This window comes from Pelmatolapia mariae, unplaced genomic scaffold, assembly GCF_036321145.2.
Source record: "Pelmatolapia mariae isolate MD_Pm_ZW unplaced genomic scaffold, Pm_UMD_F_2 NODE_ptg000330l+_length_47171_cov_1, whole genome shotgun sequence".
Taxonomy (NCBI): domain Eukaryota; kingdom Metazoa; phylum Chordata; class Actinopteri; order Cichliformes; family Cichlidae; genus Pelmatolapia; species Pelmatolapia mariae.
This window is the reverse complement of record NW_027052019.1, coordinates 727-13,319: the sequence shown is the minus strand read 5'-3', so window position 1 is coordinate 13,319 and position 12,593 is coordinate 727. Positions and strand designations below refer to the sequence as shown.

General features: G+C 41.0%; 1 pseudogene; it reads right to left on the bottom strand.

The window, feature by feature from the left end:
• The window catches only part of LOC134623003 (equilibrative nucleoside transporter 1-like), a 45,470-nt pseudogene extending 33,149 nt beyond the window's left edge, over positions 1-12,321 (bottom strand).
• Between the last annotated feature and the right edge of the window lie 272 nt (positions 12,322-12,593).

Genomic DNA, 12,593 nt, shown 5'->3' with positions numbered 1-12,593 from the left:
TGGACTGAAGCGATAAAGACAAACAAACAAAGAAAAACTCCTCACAAAGGCATGTGAGAGTGAAATCCCTCCTTATCATTACCTCAAAAGCCCCTTCAAACTCCCAACTGAGTGCGAGTGGTTGCAAGGGTCACGCGCTACAATGAAATCCCTGTCACAATGGACCATCAGCAAATCTGCTACTGCACAGACAAGGAATTCCCCTCAATCCGGAGGTGCGTTGAGGGACAGGATTTTGAAACAGTCCATTATGGGATTCACATCCAAATCCAGAAAATTTTAAACTGGCATTAGTCCCAAATTGTGCAACTTGAAGAGTTGCTGCTCACATTCTTCTGTGTGACCATGAAATAAAACAGAAAACATCAGACTTTAATTTGCTGAATTCCCTTAAATCACTCCTTTATATATCACTAACTTGGTATGTATAAGTGTTGATAAAAGCTTATCTAAGCGTACATGAAAAATGAATCGCCCCTTCACATAAAAATGATCTTTTCCATCAATCACTGAGCTCATTTTTCATTTCAGGATGGACAAACAGGTGTGCACATTTATACGAAACTGAAGACAGAAAACAGAAGTTATTTATGTCAGTTTGAGCAGGTCTTAACCTTCCACTGAATGCTGTTAAAATGTATGAATTACATGATGTTAAAACAAAGAAATGCTTCATTTTACAAGGTGTGTTTGTTCTGTACACAGAAATTTTGAGTCCATCCATGTGCAATGAACACACACGGAGAAGGCAGCGGGAAGAAGTCGGGGGGTTAGGTGCCTTACTTAAGAGTACTTGACACGTAGATTTTCTGAGATAGCGGGCACCCACCCACAAATTTCTCACACCACTCTCAGTCACAGTTGCCCTCAAAAAACAGTTGCGAACAGTTGCGAGTCTGTTCTGCACATGCGGAGGCGGAGGCTGTGTGAGTGTGCATTCTTGTCATTTCTACATTTCTATTATCCTTAAAATTAATTTGTGTTGTAGCAGATTTGTTCTGACGACAGGACAGAGTCCAGTTCTCTGGAAAGAGCTGCTGTTATCCCGGGAAATAAAGTGGTACTAAAAAAAGCCCAGAAATATGGAAACTGGAACCAACAAACAATTAATTGCTTTATTCCACAGTTCATAACAAATGGCAAGTGCTTCTCAGGCATAAAAGGTCAACATTTAATACATTAAAATGTTTGCAGTGCATTTCAATCTAGGGTTCTAATCCCAATGTGGTGTAAGGAAGGTGTCAGCAACATGCAGCTCTGAACCCAGATTCTTAACGTGGTTTTGACAGAAAAACTAGATAAATATAAATATGAACAAAAGACGTGGTTAATATGCAGCTGGAGTTAATTCTAAATTAACTGAAGAAATCCTTCATTTTACAAGGGGGTGGGGGTCTAGGTGCCTTACTTGAGAGAAATTGGCCCTTTTTTTTAGACTCTTAACCAGTCTGTTGTAGGGCTAACACACCATTGAGTCTCACACCTACATCCAATTTAGAATCACCACGTAACCTAACATCTAACATCCATGTCACTGGACTTCTGCAGGAAGCCAGAGTAAGATGCAAACTCTGCAGCGTCCAGGACCTTCTTGCAATGAAGCAGCAGTGCTAACCAGTGCAGCACCATGCTGCCCCTAAACACAAACCAACATTCAAGAATATTGAACAGGAAATCAAATCTCAAAGCATCACGAGTCCCAGGTACCAAGACTTCAAGCCATGAGTTGCATTCACGTATCATCATCATCGTTTAGATGAGAATTGCAGAAAGATAGAAAGGTGTAATCAGTGACCAACCAAACACAAGGCAAGAACTGCGTGACACACTAACCAACCTATTAAAAACATCCGCATGTTTTCCCTCACTCATTCTAGAACTGAATCCACACAAGCACTATCATAAAAAGCCTTCCCACAAAGCTCTATATTGGTTAATAAGAAGCACTAAAAACATGCTCTGCGCATCCCTGATTAAAGCTCCTCCAGCAAGTCTCCTCTGTCCTTCTGATGCAATCTAGGAACTGATTTCATTCAACATGACACATTGAAATTGCTTTACGTGTCACAGGCAAGAAGACAGAGGGAACGAGGAGGCACAAATTAGAGAGATGACGAAAGCTCTCTGCCTCTATGTCAAAACTATGCAAACAGTGCCTGAATCTCTATCGATCTATCAACAAGGTCAGTCAATTGTAAGTGAGCTAAAAGTGTGTTTTCATGTAGAGAAAAGGAGAAACTGCACAGAAAAAACCCCACTTAAAAACATAAAATCCCTGTTTTTATGTGGGCACTAGCTAACTCAATCCATGACTGCATGCATGTAAACGTATATGTGTTTGCAAGCAGCCGCCTGTGTTTTCTTTGAGTATCTACTTACATAACATCACATGTGAAAACGGCTCAGGAAATCTGAATTCCCCACTGACAGACAGCTGTTACAAGACTTTAGGTCCGGAGTACATTTGGCTATCAGATCATGACCATCTATAGATCTACTCTTCTCTTTGATGTTGTTTGCCGCTCTTCTTAATGTCATCAGTTTTCGCCCAGGCCCTGCTTTACATCTTATCAGGAGCTTACAGCCATCCTGTTGGTCTGTCCCCATAAGGGAAAATAATCAAGCAGAGGTAACCAGACGCAAAGGCTTTATTTTTCTAACATTTTGGAGGTCTGTTTTCTGTGGTGTGGTTGCCCATTTGAAACCCAGTACTCAATTGTTCTTGGATTTTCCAGTCTTATTGAACCTTGACTGTTTTCATCTCCCTCCACTTCACTCACAGGCCATCTGTTGAAACCATAATGGACACAAAGGCACACTTGAGGCTGTAATTGCTTAAAAAATGTGTTTAGTGAAATTATATTTTCACAGTGACACAGCACATAATTTCAGACTGTCAGAGTCAGGTGATGAGGCTCTCTACAGTAACTTTTTTTTAAATTGCAGTTCTTCAGTTTCAGCTCACCCTGGATTTCAAAGGATTAGTAATGGAGTCAGATATTTGTTTAAACTATGGAAATTTTCTGCATAGTTTATTCAGAACATTAACAATGAATTACAATTCATGTTCTGCATGAAAAATCTCTGTATTTTCCTTGGTCTTAGGAATTCATATAAAAAATGTTGTTTTCACTAGCTGGGCCACGTCCTCATTTTCGGTTTGTCAGCATCTTAGTAGATAAAGGTGAATGGCTTGGACATGAATTGAGCTGCGGTTTGGGGAAGGCCTCGAAGGGGACTGGCTCCCGGGCCTGGCAGATCCCCATGTACTAAGAGAAGTGAAGAAGTTAAAGAATTGAAAAGGGCAGGGAGGGTGGGGTACGTAAACGAGAATGAACAGCTTGTAGAACTGGGGGAACCTATATAGATGAGAACTATCAAAAGTTCTCATCTATAGGAGGAAGGAGCGTGTTGGAGGCAGCGGCTAAAGTTCATTTTTAATTAGTAAAATTAAAGTAAAATTAAAATTGCTGGTTAAAATAAGCCTGTGTGTGTACGCAATGACTGCAGAGCTCCAGTTAGCTAAAAAACTGGATGCACTTCCAAAAGTATGAGTACTTCCTTAGTCTCCTGACTAGTCGTGGTGTTGTAGAGCTTTATATTCTACTTCCATCTGAGAATAGTTGTTTGAGGTGAAGCCTCTACAAGGATGTCCAAACAGAGTGGAAGTGTGTAGGATGTGTGGGCAGGATCGGTAGAAAAGTAAAGGGACACCTTTGTGGCTGGTCAGGCTTTATTCTACGTGACCATCCTTCCACCTTTCCCAACCTCTCCGTCCTTACCAACTATCCAGCATAGAGACAGTTACAACCGTGGGCCTAAAGAACCATATCTCTGGTTGCTTCCTTTCAAAATTTTATGTCATAATCACTGATCACATGAGTGCTCCTTGATGGCAAGAAGAGTCTGGATGGTCAGATGAGTCATCAAAAAAGCAAAGTTATACAACAGCGCAGTATAAAGTGATAAAACAGATTTATTCTGTTTTTAAGGAGAAAAACCAAGACTTTGGTGATATTGTTCACTGACCCTTTTTGAAATAAGTTTAAACTTGAAATTTTATTTATGATAAAATAAATGATAAATGATTATAAAAAAATCTCAGGGTTTTGGGCATGAGCTTTTCAACTTTTGAACAGGGGCTTTAAAGAAAGACATCCACTGGGTTAAAGAGAGGCAGAAGGACACTGTAACAGCTTGTTTCACACTGAGGATGAACTGTAGGCAGGCCTTTATTTGCTCGTTAAGCTTACTGCTGACACCAGATCCCTCAGCTGCGTGTGACCACATGGCAGTGTGACCCTTGATGATTAAGTGTGAGGCATCTGCCACATGCATGGGCAAACAGTGACTGTGAGATGTGTCATGGGGACGCATATCAAATACAGATGTAGGAAAGGTTCAGTTGTACAGTTTTTCATTTATTATTAATAGATAATTAACATAAGAAGCATGTTTATCATATTATATTATATTATGTTTGTTTACATGACACCTCTACTCTCTTTTAGCCTCAAGTTGCACTGCTGAGACTTTGACCACAAGTGGCATGACATCATCACACAGACGATCATGCAACAGACCCCGACATCTGTCAACAAATATAATTATTTGGAGGCGGAGTTAGCAATGTGCTTTTAAAAGAAGAAATCATATAATAATATATAAGTACAGCATTTTGCAAAAGCATTGTTTGATAAAGGTGTGATATGCTTTTAAATGTTTAAGGAGGATTTAAGATCTCAGTAAAGCAGAGATAAAAGACTAAATGATGCCTCAAGGATTTTAATTTTTTTCCAAAAGTTTTTAAAAAAACTGAATATGAAACAAACAAAAACAAACAAACCATGTAACAGTATCTAGAATCTAATAACATTAATTTTTGCAAAGAAAATACAGATAAACACATTCTGTTATTATACTGACCTTGGATTTATCTATTGTTTAGGACGTTTTAATAGATGGACTTATAGACATTACCCAAAGGAGGTGAAAGTCTTTTACCTGCCAGCTCCAGCTAAAAAAACTATGTCATGTCTGATTGCGCTCACGTGAGAACACTGCAAGTAATGGGGCACAGAATTCCTACCTTGCAGATATGCTGCCTCCAGCATGCTCACTCGCCTAAACCAGGGAATACACGTAATAATGAGAATGCTGCTGATGCAGCTAGTCTCCTGCTGTGTGCTACATATGAGGAAGGACGAAAAAGGACAATGACTCTTCAAACATTTTTAAACAGCTACAGACTGGAGAACACTCTTTTACTTGCTTAAAGATGAATAAAATCGGAATCGGAATCGGAATCGTGTTTATTGGCCAAGTATATGTGCAGACAAATACAAGGAATTTGGTTCCGGTAGATGGTGGCTCTCAAGCACAGCAATGTAAAAACACACACACCACACACACACACACACACACACACACACACACACACACACACACACACCTATATGTACATTACGCATGCATACACATACATACACAAAGCTGTGTAAACCAACTATAAAATAACTAAACTTATGTACATAAAATACAGAAATGAAATGAGGTGGAATGATACTACAGAACTGTAATAAGGTGCAGTTGCAGTCTGGCAGTGGGAAGCAGTGTGGGACAGGTCAACTGTTTAGGAGGGAGATGGCGAGGGGAAAGAAAGTGTTCCTGTGTCGGGTGGTCTTGGTTTGCAGGCTTCTGTACCGTCTGCCAGTGGGCAGCAGGTCAAAAAGTCTGTGTCCAGGGTGTGAGGGGTCTGTGACGATTTTCCCTGCCCGTTTTCTGGTTCTTGAGAGGTACAGATCCTGGATGGAGGGCAGGGGGCACCGATGATCCTTTCTGCTGCCCGTACAGTCCGCTGCAGTCTGCTCCTGTCCTGTTTAGTGGCTGCACCATACCAGACTGTGATGGAGGAGCACAGGACAGACTCAATGACTGCAGTGTAGAACTGGATCAGCAGCTCCTGTGGAAGACTGTACTTCCCCAGTTGTCTCAGGAAGTACATCCTCTGCTGGGTCTTTTTGAGGATGGAGTTGATGTTGGTCTCCCACTTCAGGTCCTGGGGATGGTGGTACCCAGGAACTTGAAGATCTCCACAGTCGACACAGGGCTGTCTGATATGATGAGGGGGGGCAGAGTTGGGGGGTGTCTCCTGAAGTCCACTGTCATCTCTACAGTTTTAAGAGTGTTCAGCTCCAGATTGTGCTGACTGCACCAGAGTACCAGCCGCTCAACTTCCTGCCGGTATGCAGACTCATCACCATCCTGAATGAGGCCAATGGACGGTGGTGTCATCTGCAAACTTTAGGAGTTTAACAGCCGAGTTCTTGGAGGTGCAGTCATTAGTGTAGAGGGAGAACAGTAGTGGTGAGAGGACACATCCTTGAGGGGCACCAGAACTGAGGGACCGAGTTTCAGAGGTGATCTCCCCCAGCCTCACTTGTTGCTTTCTGTCTGTCAGGAAGCTGGTGATCCACTGACAGGTAGCTGGAGACACGCTGAGCTGGGAGAGTTTGGAAGAGAGAAGTTCAGGCACGATGGTGTTAAAAGCCGAACTAAAGTCCACAAACAGGATCCTGGCATAAGTTCCCGGGCGGTCGAGTGTTGCAGGATGTAATGCAGCCCCATATTTCACTGCATCATCCACCGACCTGTTTGCCCGGTAGGCAAACTGCAGAGGGTCCAGCTGGTGGCCTGTAATGTCCTTCAGATGGGCTAACACCAGTCGTTCGAAGGATTTCATGACCACAGACGTCAAGGCGATAGGTCTGTAGTTGTTCAGTCCTGTGATGGTAGGTTTGATGAATTATGCATGAATTATGCAAATTATCATGTAAACATACCAAAACACAGGAAAGCCTGCTTTGCCCTCCTATGCATGCAACCATGTCGCACTGGTGTGCAAAGAGCTTGTGGTTGTCTTGCAGTCTAGCCTGGTTTGCAAAATGTTTTCAGAATTAAGGAAACCATAAACCTCAAAACAAGCATACTGTGTGCTGTATGCGTGTATCACAAAATGGCATGCATATACCAGTAAGCAGATTTAGATATGTTGGCAACAACATTATTCATATGACTTGAATGTTTTTTGTGTAGACCCAAGTCATCTAGTAAGTCATACATTTTTATCAATAGCCTCAGAAGTGTTTCTCTTTCTTCTAAATCTTAAACTTTGTATTTCCCTGATCTTTTGGGTAAAGCTTTGCAGTCCAGATCAAAGAAACTGGGCTTAATTTCAGTGCAAGTGAGAAGAGAAATTACAGTCAGCCTGTGCCTGTAATCCATTTAGTTTTCGCCCTTGGCTCACTCTTGTGTGTGGTCTTGACTCTTGCTCAACTCCACAAATGTCCCAATTATACCACAGTATCAAAATCAGCCCTGTCCTTTTCTTTCGTCTTTTCTTTCTTTTTTCTTTTGAGGAAAAGCAGCAGCAGCAGAAAGCTGTGATCCTGGTGTAACTGAAACCAGATACACAGGCCTCGGTGCAGTCCAGTGAACACTCAACATGGCATATCAGAATAATACCTCATACCAGCCGTCAACCTTGGTGGTGAAGAGGTGATGATTTAGGCTTTGTTTTGCAGCTACAGTCACTGAGCCAATCATGAACTCCTCTGTAAACCGAAGTAATGTAGAGTCAAAAGCGAAAACATAAAGCTTGGTCGAAACTGCGTCGTGTAACAGAACAATGATCCTAAGCGCACTAGCAGATACTTAACTATGCTACTATAGCCCAGGGCCAATATATCTCAGTCGTATAGGACTCACATGTATGACTCGCAGTGCAGTTATATGTCACTTCTACATAACATTAAATTTGAATCACAGGTTTGTTTTCACCCGGGTGCAGAGCATCCTGTGGAAACTTTCTTTTCACGTGCCAGATGTTTAAACGTTGAGAGTGGCTAATATGTGCCATAAAAAATGCATGAGGCTGCTGGCTGCATGCCTCCTACAAAATAAAATACATGCAGGCAGAATCAGGATATCTCTCCACATTTTTGTAAAATTATTCTTCACGAATGTGATATAAGATCAGATTAAGGAATGTCTGATAATTATCTGAATTTCTGTTAGTGTTTTTCTCAAAGTGTGTAAAAAGCCTTTTGCTCATTTATTTACAGGCAGTTTAACTTTGTGGACACTGAAAACAATTTAAAGCTGCCTGGAAGTTAAACAACATTCCACTGTTAGCTGAAAGATTTAATGGCAAACATATGTTTCTGATTATTTCGAGAAGTTTCCCTGAACCAACACGGGTATGTTATGTAATCATAACTTCCATCTTCACATGAAAAAAACAGTCTTCATGAAGCAACTACCTCATTCTTATGAAATCTACTTTGCTTGACCAGCAACGAAGACAAATAGGTGTAAACCTTAGCTGACAAAAACCAAACTGACCTCAGTTTGTTCATCTAAACTCAACAAACTTCTGTGTTTATGTAAAATATGCCTTATTCAACTTCTGAAAACAAACCTGAGATTATTTACTGATGAAAGTTAATCAGACCACATTCCTGGGTATTTTCTGCAAAAATACGCTCAGGTTATTTGTAATATCAGACTTCTTTATTTTTAGTGACTGTAGAAGCCCTCTCAGTTCAGTTCAGACACCCTCCTTTTGTTTTTGTTGGTATTTACTTTGTGCTAAGGAACTAAATAAACCTTCATTAGATGAGCACAACTAATTGTTTAAAGTCTTTCAGCACTTAATCATGCTTATTTTGAACATTTCACAAAGACAAAACTGCCCTAAAACATTTCAACAAACAACTGCTCTTGCTAATGGTAAAACAACACTGTAGAAAGCAGTGTCACCTGAGTATGTTAGCACACAAACTAGCACTACTTACAGTACACTGTAAGAAAAAGTCCTAATATAAAAGTATTTTACTGTCTATTTTACAGTTTTGTTCTGTTCTTCTAGAATATCATTAAATTTACATAAATAGACTGTGATTTCACATTTCAAATGTAAATTAACGTAAAATCACTGTAATGTAATAAAACATAATTTTCTTGTTTTTTTTAAATGTATTTGTCTGTACATATGCATATTTAGATTGTTAAAATACATTCACAAATGTATCATGATTTCACAAATATGTGTCCGTTATTTGAAAGATTGAACTGTTAAATTCAAATGTAATGCTATGGAAAAATATATGAAATGATTCTTATAAACCTTTTTAACATCAAATAGTTATTACTATTATTGCAATTATTATTATTATTGCGATCGTGGCTCAAGAGTTGGCAGTTCGCCTTGTAATCAGAAGGTTGCCGGTTCGAGCCCCGGCTCGGACACTCTCGGTCGTTGTGTCCTTGGTCAAGACACTTCACCTACTGGTGATGGCCAGAGGGGCCGATGGTGCGATATGGCAGCCTCGCCTCTGTCAGTCTGTCACAGGGCATGCAATCCATTATTATTTAAGTTAACTATATATTTCTGTACATTTAAGTATTATTATTCATATTGCCACATTCATTGACCTTGTTTATAGGTAATTTCATTGTTTAATCACATTAAAAATGTTCCTAATTTAATGTTTAAAAGCACTTGAAAAAGGCAAAATCCCATGTAAAATTAGGGCAACAAACTGTATTGTCATTACTGAAAATAACCGTATTTTTATGAGAAAGTTATTTTCTGTTATTTTATGGTATTATTTTGGCGCCCCAGCTGCCGGAATATTACTGTTTTTTTAGGATTTTTTTTTTTAACAGTGTAGACTGTATGTGAGATGCACAAGGTCAGCAACAATACTGAGGTTTTGGGTGTTTAAATGATCCATGGGTTCAAAGTGCGCAAAGAAAATACGCCCCACACCCTTACACTACCAACACTAGCCTGAACCTTTGTTACATGATGGATCCATACTTTCATGTTGCTTACACTAAATCTGACTCAGCCGAATGTCGCAGCAGAAACTGGGACTCATTAGATCAACATCCTATTGTCTAATTTGTCTAATCTGTTTCAGAAATACTCAGACCAACAACCATGCTACATTCAGAGTTACTTAAATCGCCGTTCTTGCTCATTCAGCAGATCATCTTGACCATGTCTACATGCCTAAATGCATTAAGTTGAACAAGTGTCCCTAACAAAATGACCATAAAGTGTACATTAAACAATAAACAGACATCTGAAGTGGTTTGTGCCACCAAAGATGAAGAAAGGTTTGGAGATAACCAAAGACACTGGGATCCTCCTCTGGGGCCATGTCAAAGCAGGACAGGATTTCCTTTCCTTTGCATTTATTTAAACTGTTGTTTTCATGAAACTGTGAAGGACATTTCCTTCTATTTCACCAGTTAAACACATAAACAGATTGGTTTGTCTCTACAAAATAAAGTCAGTTCTTCACCTGTGTTATGACCTTGATGCAGTTTTGGTTAGTCCACTGCATCATGTTACCCTGCATCATGTTACCCTGCTGGGGTGGAACAGCACTACGTGCTGTTCCACCCCCGTCTGATTTTCAGATTGGACTTTCTAATTATAGCTGCATAATTGTCTCAGGGCATAACGTCCTGGTAGGAGATCAAAAGAGAGAGCTGCAGAAAAAGACAGTAAACTGGGCTCAGTTAATAAGGTGCTGAAGGCTGGTTCCAGAGCTAGTAGGGAGTTCAGCATCTTGCTCAAACTCACAATGATCCTCGGCTTCTGCAGTCTGTAATCTAAACACTTCTATCTATGTGCCTCTATTACAAGAACAAGAGAAAACAATCAGGATGTCACATGGTTTTATTGTTTTCCTAATGAATAGGAAACTTAACTGATTTTGCATACAAAGGCCCATTAACTAGTAAAGTGCTACTCACTGGGGTGCTGCTAAAGTGGGGACATGGGGTGGGGGTGGATTCTTTTTCCCCTGAAATCTGATTGACATCCCCTCCAGTTTCCCCCAGAATTGTTTTATCAAGTCAGTGCAAGTGGGAAAAACTACAGGAGGGACGAGGAGGTCTGGATCCAGTGATCGGGTTCACTGCTTAAAGTACCACTCCCTAAACTCCATTACATTTCAAATGTCAGCCTAAAACTCTGTTCTTTATTTCTACAACTGAGCAGAAACAAAGCATGTGTACAGTTACAACCAGACTGCACTTTGTTGAATCTTGGCTGCTATATTCTTATAGGTCAGCTGCATCTCCGAATGCATGGCTACATTATGGAAACCGGTAATGTTTTTAAACCTCCGAAGGAGGAGGAGCAGGGAATAGATGACACCCAATGATATTTTAGTGATGTTTATCGTTTTGTATGGTTTGGGGTTTTTAATAATCAGCGTATAGGAAATGTAGTTCTCCTTTAATTGGCAAGTCTATAAAATAACTGAACATTAGGAGCGGCATAAGTTCACAAAGTTCTGCGGTCATCTTGCCTTTATCTTTTGTCAAGTTCAAATCCAAATATTTTCAGTTTCAGTGAGATAAGACTGAGAACAAATCAATTCTTCTAATGATCAACTACATTTTGATGACTGTTTTCGAACTGAGAACATCAGCTCCAGTGAGCATATAACCTGCACAGCTGTGTTCACTGCAGGAGAAAACTGACATCAACAGACCATCTTATCACTGAGAGAATAGCAGCTTTCTCAAAGCCACAGGAGCGCAGATATGCAAGCAGCTTTAAGGTGCAACACACTCCACCAACATTATAGCAAGCACACAGAGGAGAGCGAGAGAGGGGAGTCTGAAATGGTGTGTGAGCACTGAAAACACAGTGCCAAATGTTCACATGATACAGTAGTGTTTTTAGATCAGTGGGGTCTATTCTCGGAGCTCTTTCATGTTATCTCCTGCTGCATAGAGTGTGTGTGTGAGTGTTTGAGAGGAGGGATCTCCATTCTCACACTGCCACCTGCTGTGGCGCCTCAACTCAAACCGTGCACAAGTCTCAACCTCTGGCCTGCAGCAACTTTGAGTCCAAACGAGTCATCTTTCAACTTCCTCTGCAGCTATCACAACAAGAACGCGGGGTTCGTGTGGACATTTCCACAGCTATTCCGTCTCACATCAAAATTCAAGTACAGCTCTCTGCCCTCAGTCACGCGTCATCTGGCGCACTTTCAGCACCATGCGCAGCATTTGACCTTGTCACCGGTTCTGCTGGACTTTCACCAGCTCGTCCCAAACACACAGGAACACAGACTTACCCAACGCAACCAGCCTGCGATAGCCTCACATTCGAGCAGCACGGAGCTTTGTGGGGAACAGCGGTGAGGCGTTCATTCGTCCGTTTTCTCTCGTCTCATTCAGCCGCGAAATTAGACCCTCGGTGTTCGTGCAGCTGGCACACATAGATGGGCTACTGACTGCAGGGGGGGGTGGCAGGCGAAAAGGATTTCTGTGACTGGTCTAGATTTCGTCAAATAGCGGGCCAGCTGGTTACTTTGGGTTTTTACAAATAAGCCGCCAGATTATAATCCCTTTAAAACAACAACCAAAGCTTGATACTGGGTCAGAGAGAGAGAGGACACAGTTACCTATATCTAAGTATTCGGTCATGCATTTTGGCACCACAGTCTCACACTGTTGTGGACCAGCAGCTACCTACTCTTCTCCAGAACTATAAAACCATA